Genomic DNA, 15,930 nt, shown 5'->3' on the forward strand with positions numbered 1-15,930 from the left:
CCAGCTGTTCCTTTTTTGATCCAGCTTCCTGCTAATGGCTTAGGAAAACCAGCAGGAAATGTCCAAGTGTTTGAGCCTCTGCCACCCGTATAGGAGACATGCAAGAAGCTCCTAGCTCCTGGCTATGGCTTGGGAATTATGGCCATCTGAGAGGTGAATCAGCAAATGGAAGCTCACTTTCTCTCTCTCTCTCTCTCTCTCTCTCTCTCTCTCTCTCTCTCTCTCTGTGTGTGTGTGTGTGTGTGTGTGTGTTACTCTTTCAAATAAGTCAATAAATCTTTAAAGAAATAAAAGAAGAATGATGTCAGGCTCTTGCCCATCCGAAGCAGGAGAGGCTCCTGTCTCTGTCTCATATTCCCTTCCACAGGCATTTTCAGGTTAGCCATGTAGGGATCAATCTCTGTCCATATCAGCATCGTAGCAAATCTTTATACCTGAAACAAGAGATGTATCCTTCCCAGTCCTCAAGTCCGCTGTCTTGCCTGTTTTGTCCTCCTTTATTAATCATCTAATAACTGGAATGTTGCCTGGTATGTTTGGTGACCTACCTTTGTTCCCCCAGAGTCTATTTAAGCTCATCTGACTGCCTCTTGTCTTTCGGCTTCTGATTGGTAACTTGCCATGGTCCATCCTCCCTTTAAAATAGAGGAGTGCAATCTTACATGTCTACAAATTAAGCTAACTAAATATGTGAAAGACCTCTATGATGAAAACTATAAATCATTTAAAAAAGAAATAGAAGAAGACCTTGAAAAATGGAGAACCTTACCATGTTCTTGGATTGGCAGGATCAACATTATCAAAATGACCATATTACCAAAAGCAATATATAGATTCAACACAATCCCAATCAAAATCCCAGCAACATTCTTCTCAGAAATAGAAAAGATGATACAGAAGTTCATCTGGAATCACAAAAGATCACGAATAGCTAAAGCTGTCCAGAAAAATAGAAATCAAACTGGAAGAATCACAATTCCAGACCTCAAGACATACTACAGAGCAGTGATTATCAAAACAGTCTGGTATTGGTACAGAAACAGAGAAGAAGATCAGTGGAACAGAATAGAAACACATGTATAGTCAACTAATCTTTGACAAGAAAACTGAAAACAATCCAGGCAAAAATCCTGGTCTATTCAACAAATGCTGTTAGGACAACTGGATAGCAGCATGCAGAATTAAGAAGCAACACCCACACCTGTCACATCACGCGAAAATTAGCTCTAAATAGATCAAGGATCTAAGTCTGCACCCAGAAACTATCAAACTATTAAAGGGAAACACAGGGAACACTTTCCAGGAAATAGGAACAGGGAAAGACTTCTTAGAAAAGACGCCAAAAGCACAGGCAGGCAAAGCCAAAAAGAACAAATGGGACTACATCAAAGTAAAAAGCTTCTGTACAGCAAAGGAAACAATTAACAAAGTGAAGAAGCAACCAACAGAATGGGAAAAAAATTTTGCACACTACACAAGTGATAGGGGACTAATATCCAGGATTTACAAAGAGCTTCAGAAACCCAGGGAGAGGGGAAAAAAAAAAAAAAAACCTGTAACAAAATAGGCAAAGGAAATGAAGACATATTTTTTTAAAGATTTATTTTTATTACAAAGTCAGATATACATAGAGAAGGAGAGGAAGATCTTCCATCCGATGGTTCACTCCCCAAGCAGCCACAATGGCTGGAGCTGAACAATCCAAAGCCAGGAGCCAGGAGCTTCTTCCAGGTCTCTCACACAGGTACAGGATCCCAAAGCTTTGAGCCGTCCTCGAATGCATTCCCAGGCCACAAGCAGGGAACTGGATGAGAAGTGGGGCCGCCAGGATTAGAACCAGTGCCCATATGGGATCCTAGCACATTCAAGGCAAGGACTTTAATTGCTATGCTATTGTGCCGGGCCCGAACAGACATTTTTCAGAAGAACAGATCCAGATGGCTAACAGACATATGAAAAGATGCTCAGGTTTCCTGGCCATCAGAGAGATATAAATGAAAACCACGTTGAGGTACCACCTAACTCCAGTGAGACTGGCCTACATTCAGAACTTAACTAACACCTGCTGGCATGGATGTGGTGAGAAAGGCACCCTCCTTCACTGCTGGTGGAAGTGTAGGTTAGTACAATCACTGTGGAAATCAGTATGGAGTGCTTGGAGAATTGCAAATAAACCTGCCATATGACCCAGCTATCCCGCTCCTAGGAATATACAAAATAGAAGTGAAATCTGCATATGAGAAGGGAATCTGTAATCCTATATTTGCAGTAGCACAATCTACAACAGCAAAGACATGGAAACAATCCAGATGTGCGTCCAAAGAGTGGTTAAAGAAACTGTGGTAGGGCCCAGCGGCATGGCCTAGCAGCTAAAGTCCTCGCCTTGAAAGCCCCGGGATCCCATATGGGCGCCGGTTCTAATCCCGGCAGCTCCACTTCCCATCCAGCTCCCTGCTTGTGGCCTGGGAAAGCAGTTGAGGACAGCCCAATGCATTGGGACACTGCACCCACGTGGGAGACCTGGAAGAGGTTCCTGGTTCCTGGCTTCGGATCGGCGCGCATCGGCCTGTTGCGGCTCACTTGGGGAGTGAATCATCGGACGGAAGATCTTCCTCTCTGTTTCTCCTCCTCTCTGTATATCTGACTTTGTAATAAAAATAAATCTTTAAAAAAAAAGGGGGGGGGCTTGGCGGCGTGGCCTAGTGGCTAAGGTCCTCGCCTTGATCCCATATGTCCGCTGGTTCTAATCCCGGCAGCTCCACTTCCTCTCTATCTCTCCTCCTCTCAGTATATCTGACTTTGTAATGAAAATGGAATAAATCTTTAAAAAATAAATAAATAAAATAAAATAAAATAAAAAAAGAAACTGTGGTACATCTTCTCCACGGAATATTATTCAACTATTAAGAATGACATTATGCTATTTACAACTAGGTGGTCCCAACTGGAGACCATTATGCTCAGTGAAATGAGTCAATCACAAAAGAACAAATACCATATGTTCTCTCTTACATAAGGAAACCAGCATGGCCAGTGTAACTTCAATAATCGATCCATACTAATTTTTGTTTGCTTGTTTGTTTTGTTTTGCTTTGGCTGCATCCCATGTGTTTTGATGTTTTTTATTTCAGTTTTATTCCAAATACTTTCTTTTCTCTTGTCGAATTCATCACTGGCTCATGGATTATAGGTGGCATCATTTTTCCCAAGAGACTTTTGTATTTCCTTTTTGTCAGCCACGTTATGGTTATTCAGCAGCGTGATTGTTCATGGAGCTGTAATTTGTTGTTGTTGTTGAGGCTGTTGTTCTAACTCATACCAGTGGTTGACTGTGTTTCATGGCTTCTCAATTGGAAATGTATAGTGATGGAGTACTGGGGTCTACCATATCCAGATATGGGTTATAATGCAACATGCATCCCTGCTTCCCGACAAAAGATGGACTCCCAATGAAACTGTTGGACATCTGTAGACAATGGGATGTTGGACTGTCTGACATTGTACCAGCAATTTTGGGGTACACTTAAATAAGAGACTGATGGAATTATGATTTCTTATGAAGGATTATACCACTGTAGTAAAATGGGGAAAATCTGTCAAGTGGTGGGAGTTTGGGGGGAAATCCTAGTCTATACAAAATTGTGCCACATAATTCAAAAATTAAAAAAAAAAAAAACTTTGTCTGAGGGAATGCTCCAGTAAGCTCATCTCTAAGTAGAAGAGTGATTAACGTTTTGCACAATCCAAGATCAGTGGTTTGAGTTTGTGGTTATCCCACCTTTTCTCCAAGTGAATGAGTCTCTGCTGGCAGCTTTCTGCTTTGCCAGGCATTCAAAAGCAAATTCTAGGAAATCTCTCCTCTGAGAAAATTTCAAAATCCACATTTCCACTAAAGCGCTAAACAAGTTATTTCTCTAATGTCTTCTGTTGAAAACAAAGAAAAGTATCATTTGGTGGTATGGAGCATGGGGGTTGGCGAGGAGAGTGGAGAATGGAGATCGAAGAAGGGGCGCAGTCAAAATCCTTTCTTCTAAGGCATGGTTTGGCACAGTGGTTAAGATGCTACTTTGGGAGGCCCAGTGAGGTTGCCTAGTGGCTCAAGTCCTCGCCTTGCATGTGCCAGGATCCCATGTGGGTGTTGGTTCCTGTCCCAGCTGCTTCACTCCCCATCCAGCTACCTGCTTGTGGCCTGGGAAAGCAGTCATCTTCAACTGCCCAAAACCTTGGGACCCTGCACCCACAGTGGGAGACCCAGGGGAGACTACTGACTCCAGGATCAGCTCAGCTCTGGCCATTGTGGCCACTTGGTGAGTAAAGCAGCAGACAGAAGATCTCTGTCTCGGTCTTTCCTTCTCTCTATGGATCTGTCTTTCCAATAAAAATAAATCTTTAAAAAAACAAAAGAAAAAGATGCCACTTGGGATGCCTGCATCCAATATTGGAGTTCTTAGTTTGAGTCTCAGTCCCGTTTCCAATTCAAGGGGACCCTGGGAAGCAGAAGAGATTGTCTCCTTGCCACATCCACAGGACAAACTTTGGCTTATCCCAGTCCTAGCTGCTGTAGTTATTTGGGGAGTGCACCAGTAAATTACAGATGTATGTGTGTTCGTCTGTTGTGCTCTACCAAATATAATTAATAAATATATTTTTAAAAAAAACTCTTTCCTGGGCCCAGCATGGTAGATTAGTGGCTAAAGTCCTTGCTTTACATACCTGGATCCCATACGGGTTCTGGTCTGAATTCTGGCTGCTTCACTTCCCATCCAGTTTCCTGCCTGTGGCCTGGGAAAGCAATGGGGATGGCTCAAAGCCTTAGGACTCTGCACCCACATGGGAGACCCAAAAGAAGCTCCTGGCTCCTGGTTTCAGATGGGCCCAGTTCTAACCAATGCAGCCATTACAGGAGTGAACCAATGGATGGAAGATCTTTCTGTCTCTCCTCTCTGTAAATATGCCTTTCCAATAGAAATAAATAAATCTTAAAAAAAAAAAAAAAACTCACTTCTTGGGTTCCTTATAGGCACCGGTTCTAATCCTGGCTGCCCTGTTTCCCATCCAGCTCCCTGCTTGGAAAAACAATCAAAGACCCTGCAGCAGTTTGGGAGTCCCAGAGGAGGCTCCTGGCTCCTGGATTTGTATTTGTTCACCTCCAGTCGTTGTGGCCACTTGGCCACTTGGCCACTTGGGAGTAAATCAACAGACTGAAATTCTTCCTCTTTGGCTCTCCTCCTCTGACTTTTCAATAAAAATAAATAAATCTTTAAAAAAAACTCACTTTTTACACTAGATCTTCTGTAACAAAAAGGAAAAACATTAGAATTCAATAGAAAGAGCATGAAACTGAGTAAGGAGCCCTGAATTTCAAATAAGCTTCCTTATAAACTTTCTAGTTTTTAATCTGGGATTGAGTTATGTCATTGCTTTGACTTCTAATGACAATTCAGAATTCCCTCCAAGATCTCCCCTGACCTCTCCCTTATCTTTCTCCTGGCTTTGGATCAGCTCAGCTTCAGCTGTGCAGCTATTTGGGGAACGAATCAGAGGTTAGAAGATCTTTCTTTGTCTCTCCTTCTTTCTGTAAATCTGCCTTTCAAATTAAAATAAGCAAATTTAAAAAAAAAAAAAAAACCTTCTGGTAGTTAATATAACCACTGCTGTATCTTATAATTTAATATACTAATAAGCACATTATTATCTTACAATAAATTGTTTTTTTACATTTAAAATATTTTATTTTGTTTCATAAAACAAATGATATAGTTCCCTAAGTTCTGGTGTTGCCTGTGCCCTTCCCTAAGGTCACTCCCCTCCCCCCATTGATTTCCCCTCTCGTTTTACAATGGATGTCCTACATGAACAGTCACAAGTCCATCATGCTGTTGTTGAAGTGTTTCCCAACAATGTATGCATGGACATTGTCAGACAGTCCATCATCTTACTGCTAGGATGTATTCAATTTTTGTACTTGGAGTCCATTTTTGGTCTGCATGCAGAGAGACATACACCACTAAACTGTATTTTATATTTTGATAGCTCTTTTAACATAATCAGCTTGCTTTAAGCATGTTATTTTTTTTAAAGCTGGAGTGAAAGTCTGGCAAAGTAGCTGTCATTTGGGATGCCTGCAGCCCATACTGGAAGGCCTGATTCAAGCCCTGACTCCACTTCTGAACCAGCTTCCTGCCAATGCGTGTCTATTTCGCAAATGACAGCTCAAATACTTGAATCCTATCCCCCTTAGGGGAGATAAAGGTTGAATTTTTGGTTCCTGCTTTTGGCCTGGCCCTTTCTTGGCAGTTTTGGGTATTTGGTAAATAAGTAAAAAAAGTAGATGGAATACCGCTCTCTGATTTTAAGAAAATAAAAATAAATAAAATTTGAAAAAATTATTCAGGCTTATGTCACTACAGTCAAATATTTACTAAATTTTTATTAATACATAATTCGCAGAAAATTCATACATTTAAAATGTACAATTCAAACACTTTAATATATTCACAGAATTACTCCACCTTCACGATAGTCTAAATTGAAAACTTTTTTATTACAAGAAACCCCCACTCTCCTTCCCTCTACTCTCCAGCCCTTCAGTTCTTTTTAATGCTAAAAACAAAATTGTACTACATTGTTATAACACATTTTGTTTATTCTTCCTGATGGACATGTAGATTGTTTTCATTTTTTAAAAAATGTTTTAAGAGCCTGCCTTGGGGGCTCAGCGGCGTGGCCTAGTGGCTAAGGTCCTTGCCTTGATCCCATATGGCCACTGGTTCTAATCCCGGCAGCTCCATTTCCTCTCTATCTCTCCTCCTCTCAGTATATCTGACTTTGTAATGAAAATAAAATAAATCTTTAAAAAAAAAAAAAGAGCCTGCCTTTTTAAATTTTTATTTATTTATTTATTTGAGAGAGAAAGTACATTCCCATCTACTGGTCCACTCTCACAAATATTCACAATGGCTCAGACTAGGCCAGGCTAAAGAGCCTAGAATTCAATCCAGCTCTCCCCTTGAGCCTTCATCTTTTGCCTTCAATGATATGCACCAGCAGGAAACTACAATGCTGATCAAAGCCAGTAGCACAAAGGTATCCCAAATGCCTACCTCATCACTCTTAAACTATTAGGAATATTGCTATTACAGAAAATATTCTTTTGTGTCAATGTATGCTTGATCTTTCTTGTGTTAATACTTTGGAGTGGAGTTTCTAGATCATATGGTAATTCAATGTTAAACTTTTAAGGAACTGCCAGACTGTTTTCCAAAGAGGTTGCCCCATTTTTTACATTACCATCAGCAGTGTTTGTGGGCTCTGATTTCTCAATAGTCTCCCAGCCCTTTATTACTGTGTATTTTTAAAATAATATTCAACTTAATGGGTACAAAATGACACCTCTTTGGTTTTGAACTTCCCTGATGGCTAATGATGGAAAGCAACTTTCTCTGTGTTTACCTGCCATCTGTGTATTTTCTTCACAGAAACATCTATCAGATTATTCGCCCATACCACCCCCCACAACAATTTTTGATTGGTAGAAAGATACAAAGAGAAAACAACAACAGAGTGCCCATCGACCAGTCCACTCTCCAAATGCCCACAATAGGCAGGGCTGCCTTTCACCATTCTTTAACTGGGTTGTTTGTCCATTATTGAACTAGAATTGTTCTTAATACATATGCAATACAAATATCTTATTAGATGTATGACTTGTAGATATTTTCCCATTCTGTGAGCTGCCTTTCTACTTTCCTGACAACATTACTTGTACCAACAGAAGTTTTCAATTTTTACATAGTAGGCCCTGGCGGTGTGGTCTAGCGGCTAAAGTCTTTGCCTTGAACCCGCCGGGATCCCATATGGGTGCCGGTTTTGGTCCCAGCAGCTCCACTTCCCATCTTCCTCCCTGCTTGTGGCCTGGGAAGGCAGTGGAGCACGGCCCAATGCCTTTGGACCCTGAACCTGCGTGGGAGACCCAGAAGAGGTTCCTGGTTCCTGGCTTCGGATCGGCGCAGCACCGGCCATTGCGCTCGGAAGATCTTCCTCTCTGTCTCTCCTCCTCTCTGTATATCTGACTTTGTAATAAAAATAAATAAATCTTTATAAAAAATTTTTTTTGAAGATTTATTTATTATTATTGGAAAGCCGGATAAACAGAGAGGAGGAGAGACAGAGAGGGAGATCTTCCATCCGATGATTCACTCCCCAAGTGAGCCGCAATGGCCGGTGCTGCGCAGATCCGAAGCCAGGAACCAGGAACCTCTTCTGGGTCTCCCACGCGGGTGCAGGATCCCAAATCCTTGGGCCGTCCTCGACTGCTTTCCCAGGCCACAAGCAGAGAGCTGGATGGGAAGTGGAGCTGCTGGGATTAGAACCGGCGCCCATATGGGATCCCAGGGCGTTCAAGGCGAGGACTTTAGCCGCTAGGCCACGAAGCAGCCCCCCCCCAAAATTTTTTTACATAGTACAATCTATTTTTTACTTGGTTGTTTGAGTTTTTGACGTCATAGCTAAGAAATTATTGTGTAGGTGGTAGCTGTGTAATTCTGAATATACTAAAACCTACTGCACAACACACTTTATATGAATGGACTACATAGTATATGAATTTTAAGAGAGTTGTTTGAAAGAAAAAAAAGACTGGCAGAAAAATAGACACGGACAAATCCAGAGCTTGGTATTACTGTTTGATATTCCCTGTACATGAATAAATAAACTATTCGTATTGTTTGCAAACAAAAATCAGGTTCCAAAGTCACGGTGGTGGTTTTTACTGCTGTCAATACTAAAAACCACTGACTTGCTTGTATTCTAAATGGATGGGTTTTTATGGTATATAATTGTATTTCAATACAGCAATCTTTTAAAAATGATTGTCTATTTTACAACCCTAAAATTTTTCTCAGGTTTTCTTCTAAAAATAGCATAGTTTTGGCTCTTTTAATTTTTTAAGTATTTATCTTATTTTTATTTGAAATGCAATGTCAGAGAGAGAGAAGGAAAGATAGAAACAGGTCTTTCATTCACTGGCTCATTCCCCTTTTGGCTGCAACAGCTGCAGCTGAGCCGATCCAAAGCCAGGAGCCTCTGTTTTCTCTGCTGCTTTCCCTGGATTGGAAGTGGAGCACCCAGGACACAAACCAGCACCCCTATGCGATACCAGCACCTCAAGAGGGTTAGTCTACTACGCATGGTGCAGACCCCTTAATTTTTGTATATGGTATAAAACAGCAGTCCAACTTCACATATTTTTTAATGCTTTTAAAAACATTATCTAAGAGGGGATCCAGGGGCTGGGTTAAGGTATAGCAGGTAAAGCCAAGGTTTGATGCCAACGTCATATATGGTCATTCTTTTGACTACCAGCTTCTCCACTTCCAAACCAGCTCCCTGTTAATGTGCCTGGGAAAGCAGTGGAAGATAACCCAAACGCTTGAACCCTTGGCTACTGGCTTGGGACTAGCTCAGCCCTGGCCATTGCTGGGCTAGACTTGAGGACTGAACTGGTAGACAGAAGACTTCTCTCTGCTTCTGTAACTCTACCTTTGAAACAAATAAAATAAATTTTCAAAGAGAGAGAATACTTGGGTCTCTCAAGTCTGCCAAAACCCTCCAGCGCACACACACACACACACACACACACAAAATGAAAAACCACTTTTTCTGGCATTTGGACTAAATTCTTATTTCTCTGGTACTTCGTTTCTTCCCTGTAAAATTCATGGGCAGGACTGAAGTGGGAAGCCCCTCACTGCCTTGAGGTGCCATTTACTGTGCAGACACTGTGGGTGTACAGCAAGGGCTGTTTTGTTAAGCAGAAGTATAGCAGAAATTAACATGTTCAAAGGTGGAAACACAGAGAAGTAAGTCCTCACGCATGCACAAGGATGGCCTCACAACGAAATGACTGACAATCTCCTACACTGACGGAAGACACTTCAATGGAGGCATGGTGGACTTGTGCAAAATTCACAAAAAACACCCATTGTAAGACTGGAGAGGAGAACAGAGCGGATGGGAAGGAACTTGGGGAGGTGGAGGGGAGACCCCGGTGCCAACTAAACCGTATCAAAAAACAATTTAAAAAAAGTCCACAGGCCAGGGACTCCAGCTGCTTCCAAATTTTTGTCATGATGATGATGATGATGACGAAGGAAGTCATTGTCTGGCAGTCTCAGAAGGACTCATGCAAAGCTGTGTGAAGTGCTTTTGAAAGAAGAGGTGACACAATGAGAGAAGGAAATGTTTTCTATTGAAAAGCAGTCAACTGCCTTCAACAAACTGCCAACAAACTGGGAACTTGCTGGTTTATTTTTTTTCTGGTTACAGCTGAATGCCATCGTTGGGAAGGTAAACAGACTGGAGTAGACGAATGGGTTACAGACACCCCCTAAATGAGGCAAGAGATTGTTTGTACAAAGTTAGCAGGGGAGAAATGCCAAGCATGTACCAAGCCAAACATCACCAAAGTCATCAAAGAAGAACAAAACTCAGAAACACAGAATCAAATGTTTTACTTTATTGTAAGACTGTTGCTCTGTGAGGCTTAAAGAGAAAAGTTTAACAATAGCATAAAGAATTTTAACATATATATTAGTCAAAAGTTAGAGGATCAAGAAATGAATATTTTTCAAAATTTTATCAACACATGCTATAAGCCACATGTCCATGTGCATTGTAATTATTCCAGCAATCTATTTTTTATACAGTGGGAATACTCAACCTAACAATTATAAAAAGAAGATAAAACATGTATGTTTGCAAAAGTTCTATTAAATGTGGAATTTTTCACACTACAGGAGTTTGCAGGAGGGGTCATGCATTCTCCTGAGGTTCATGAGTTATCTTCTGTGATAAACACACAGTATAAGATTCTCCATTTGTCTGCAGATCTTCCATACCACAAGCTGATAAAGTTTTAAATTAACAGGCCTCCCTCTCTTATCAAGGCAGAGGAAAAATTCCTCAGAGGCTCCCAATTCACGACTCCTACTTTTTCTCTCCCTAGCACCTCTGTCTAAGCTTTCCCCTATTTCTAAGTACCCACCAAACAGTGTGGGCTAGACCAGGGACGTGAGCAGCGAGGAAGGCTGGTCAGAGCTCAAGTGTCCTGCCAACTAGTTAAAGGTCAGCCCGGAAGGGACTGTCTGCGAGACGACAAGGCAGCTGACCTTCTCTTGAGCCAGCTGAACGGAAGAGCAGCCAAGCTCTATCTCCTGCCTGGGCCAGGACAGAGCTACGCCAGAGTACGTGCCCCTGCAACGAGACAAAAAAAGCTCTGGAGAAACAGGGTCTGGTTTCACCATTTTAGGTGAACAGATTGAATCAGGTTTCAGCAAAGGGTCAAAGGACAGAGGACAGAGAGGATTAAGCTCATATGTACTGCGTCAAAGACTTACAGGCTTATTTGGAAAGACGAAAACTAAATGATGAAGATTTCTTATTAGCATAGGACTACTGTTGTGAAATCTGGTCAACAGCCTTTATGTACGGATGACTTCTCTAATATATGTACTCTGATGGTTATGAGGAAGAGAACATGGTATTTTAATTAGAAGAGAAACCATTGCTATGCATAGTCATAATATTTCTCATGTCAGCAATTTTTTATACTAGAGCATGTAAAAGTAATCCCAAACGTTACCCTGCCAATGAAAATCAAAGTAAAATTATTTTCACAAAAATATACTGCATGTTTTTTTGAGAAAGAGTATCAGACCAACGTTACAGACTTATCCTAAACCAATCTAATTAATTGGGGTTTTTTTTGTTTTGTTTTTTAGATTTTCTAAGAGGAAGAGTTGACATCTAACTCCATGTGCTTGTTTCTTTTTCTGCTTTCATAGATGTTTAAGTCACATTTCCTTTCTGGTGACAGCAGTATTTTATTGTCCTGTGAAAATCCAATTGCAAATATTTAAGGTAACAGTTATTAGTGAGTGTATGCAAAACTGAAAAAAAACAGATGCTTAACATCTAGAAAGAACAGAGTTTTTTGTTTCGTTTTGTTTTGTTTGCCCATGTTACATTTAGGTGGTCTCTTTGCGTTCTGGAAATGTATATTGAACCATATGCTCTCCTGAGGATATAATCTTACCTAAATGCCTGCCTGGTTCACTATATTTTACAAAGGAAAGGGTCCTGAGGACTTGGTCCAACTGGGAAGAATGTCACCCAGGGTGGCCTGAGATAACACAACTGGATAGAGTAGCAATTTTCATCATCTTAGTTCCAAGGGGACAAGGTCATGGCACAAAAGGCAACTTGGTGCACTTGTGAGCCAGGGAAAAGCAGAGAAGCAAACAGGGAGACTGAAAACAAGGAAGTGAAGATCTGGACAGAACTGGGCAGTGGAGAGGGTCAAGAGAAACATCTCAGTTTTAAAGCCACAAATGGAAGTCTGGGCCAAAGCTGCCCTTTCAAGTTGGCTGTTAAAGAGTTTCAAACTGCTAGGATTAGCTACCAATCACCCAAAACCAAACACTGCAAAAACAGTAGATACATCAGATCTACTTTTATTCTCTTGTATTTTTTTAACTCATTTTATTTTTATTGGAAAGGCAGATCTACAGAGAGAAGGACAGAAAGATCCTCCATCCACTGACCCACTCCCCAAGGGGCCGTAATGGCCACAGCTGAGCTCCAGTCTGAAGCCAGGAGCCAGGAGCCTGGTCATCCACGCAGGCACAGGGTCCCAAAGCTTTGGGCCGTCCTCAACTGCTTTCCCAGGCCACAAGCAGGGAGCTGGATGGGAAGTGGAGCAGCCAGGAAATGAACAAGCACCCAAATGGGATCCCAGCAAATGCAAGGTGAGGACTTTAGCTACCACTCTGGGCCCTGTTGTTCTTATGCCTTACTTGTTGCTTGCATGGGTCCTGTTTTTAAGCTCTGTTCTCATTTTTTTCTTTCTTCCACCTACTTCAGGAGCTCTTTGAAAGCTGGCACTTTCACAGGTATTTCTTTTCCTTTGTTCATGGAGTCTGGTCTGGAAACCAGGACTTTATGTTGGCTTGGGTTTCTCAGAATTCTAATGAATAACGTGGAAAGTGAAATGGCTTGGCAACAGGCCTAATCATAATAATTAAAAATAATAATGAGCATAGAAGTAAGAAACAAAATTCAAAAATAAGAGGAAATTGACAATAGTAGCAGGTTTTCACTGGAAATATCTCTTCTGGCAAAATGAGAAGCACACTCACAAATCAGTTACTAACATCTTGGTGAGTACAGACAAGTAAAGCAATGGGAAAACTTTTCCTTCAAGTGTATAGTTTGCTCTAATGCATTACCTTCTGGTGAAATTCTCACATACAAACAAATCTTTGAGAACCCAAGATGAAAACAATGGTTGTCATCAGTATGATTTCCTTGGGTACTTTGAAAACAAAAAGCAGATTTGTTTTTCCTGGCATATCTACTGTAGAGAAGTGTCCACTTAAATCCATGTATGCTCATTTTATATCTGCTGTTACGCATTCTGTTTTGTTGATCATAAGTTTTGTCAATGAGGTATTTAAAAAAAAAAAAAAGATGTTTCGAAATTACCCACACCCCAAACAGCAGAACTGCTGTGTGTATCCAAACACTCTGGAAAGGTACAAGTCAGGTACTGGGTGTAGGCACAGGACAAACCGCATGGTCTGCCTTGGCAGTCCTGTTCTCACCTGCAAGCTGCCCACACACACACTCTCTTCCAAACTCTGCTCCTCTGATGCCAATTGGCTGACTGAGCAACCACTGTGAAGGGAAAGCTTATGGCAGAGCGGGGGAGGTGCTGTGGATAAATATTTTATAAACTTAACTGAAAACTTGATCTGTCCTTTTAAAGAAATTCACACTCCAAGTCCCTTCCCTTCTTAAATTCTAGGACCTTCAAGAGTTAAAGGGGTATGGAAGCTGGTGCAGCCTGGGGCTGTCATCCAAGGCCAGCTGAACAGGCAGCAGGAAGGGTTTGGTTCTGGCGTGGCTACAGTCAGGCCATCTGGAAGTAGCGAAGGCCTAGAAGGCCAGAAGCTGGTTTTCTTTTTGGTTTTAGGCTTCATTGAGTCCCTCCTGGGAAGAGTGTTTAAAACTCAAACTGAGACTCTTTTTTAAAGAGTTGATATTTCAAATTCTGTATAAAAGAAATATCCATTATGTATGCATAATATCCATATATATATATATGTATTCTTTTTGGAAAGGTCACAGAAAACAATGTACACAAGTAAACATTTAGAAAACGCTGTGCACCAGATTTACTAGACTTAGAGACACACAAGAATTACTGCAATCTTTAAATAATTTTCCTAGGATAAAATATTGGATGGACTGTTTGGGGAAAAATAAGTTTGGCTGCTATTTGTTTTTTTAAAATAGAGAAAAAAGGGCTGGCAGTGGCATAGCAGACACTCCACCTGTGGCACCAGCATCCCACATAGGCACAGTTCACATCCTGGTTGCTTCCCTTCCCAAACCAGCACCCTGCTAATGGCATAGGAGAGCAGTAAAAATGGCCCAAAGTTTTGGGTTCCTGCACCTATATGAGACCCAGAAGCAGCTCCTGACTCCTAGCTTTGAACCAGCTCAGCTCTAGCCATGGTGGCAATTTGGGGAGCAAGCCAGCAGATGGCAGATTTCTCTTTGTTTCTCTCAGTTGCTTACTTTCAAGTTAAATGAATAAACATTTGGGAAAAAAGCGTGGGGGGCAGGCACAGTAGCCGAGAAGCTAAAGTCCTCACCTTGTACCTGCCAGCATCCCATATGGGCACCTTTTTTAATCCTGGCAGCCCTGCTTCCCTGCTTGTGACCTGGGAAAGCAGTTGAGGACAGTCTAAAGCCTTGGGACCCTGCACCTGCGTGGGAGACCTGGAAGAGACTACTGGCTTCGGATCCGTGCAGCAGTGGCCCCTGCGGTCACCTGGGGAGTGAGTCATTGGAGGGAAAATCTTCCCCTTTGTTTCTCCTCATCTCTTTATATCTGACTTTGCAATAAAAATAAATAAATCTTGAAAGAAAGAGAGGGGGGGGGGGAAAGAGAGGGAGAGAGACAGAAACAGAGAGAGAGAGAGAGAGAGTAGATCTCCCATCTTCTGCTTCATAACCCAATCCCCCAAAACACCAGCCACAGTGCCCAGTTAGGCCTGAAGTCAGGAGCCTGGAACTCTCTCTTGAGTGTTCCACATGAGTGACAAGAGCCCAATTAATTGAGCCATCACCTGCTACTTCCCAGGTTCTTCATTCACAGGAAGGAATTAACAGCAGGAATCAGGACCTTGAGTTTGGTATTGAACCTATATATTCTGAAACTGGATGTGAATTTTTTTTTAATTTGGTAATATTTATTAATTTTCAAAATCAGAGACAGCAAAATCCTTCACATGCTAGTTCACTCCCCAGATGGCTCCACCAGTCAGGACTAGGCCAAAGCCAGGAGTCCAAACACTTATGTCATTTTCCGAGACCATTAGCAGGGAGGTAGATCAAAAGTGGAGCAACAGAAATACAAACTGGTTCCCATAAGGGATACCAATTTTGCAGGTGGTTCTACACACTGCACCACAACACCAGCCCCTGAATATATGCATCCTGCCAGTTTTAACTACAAAACTAACTGCCCCTACAAGTTTTGCTTTTTATACTGTACTTCTCTGTCACTCTTAGTAATGATTATTTTATTGTTTTTCTTATACTTCACTTGAAAAAGTAATTTTACAAAATGGAAATTGCTTTTAGGTCTTCAAAAAAATGCCTTTAGGTCTTTTCCTCGGCATATTTCCTTTATATTTAGTCATGTTACACTTATAATTAATTAGGGGAAATGTTAGTGTGGGCCAGTCACCATCCCTTTCACAGGAAACCTTTTTAAGTAAAACTGAAAAACAAAATAACAACAAAAACCTGTAGGGAAATTGTAGCAACTTCCTACTCTGTATCACTCATGAACATACACTG

This window comes from Ochotona princeps, chromosome 4, assembly GCF_030435755.1.
Source record: "Ochotona princeps isolate mOchPri1 chromosome 4, mOchPri1.hap1, whole genome shotgun sequence".
NCBI classification, from domain to species: Eukaryota; Metazoa; Chordata; class Mammalia; order Lagomorpha; family Ochotonidae; genus Ochotona; species Ochotona princeps.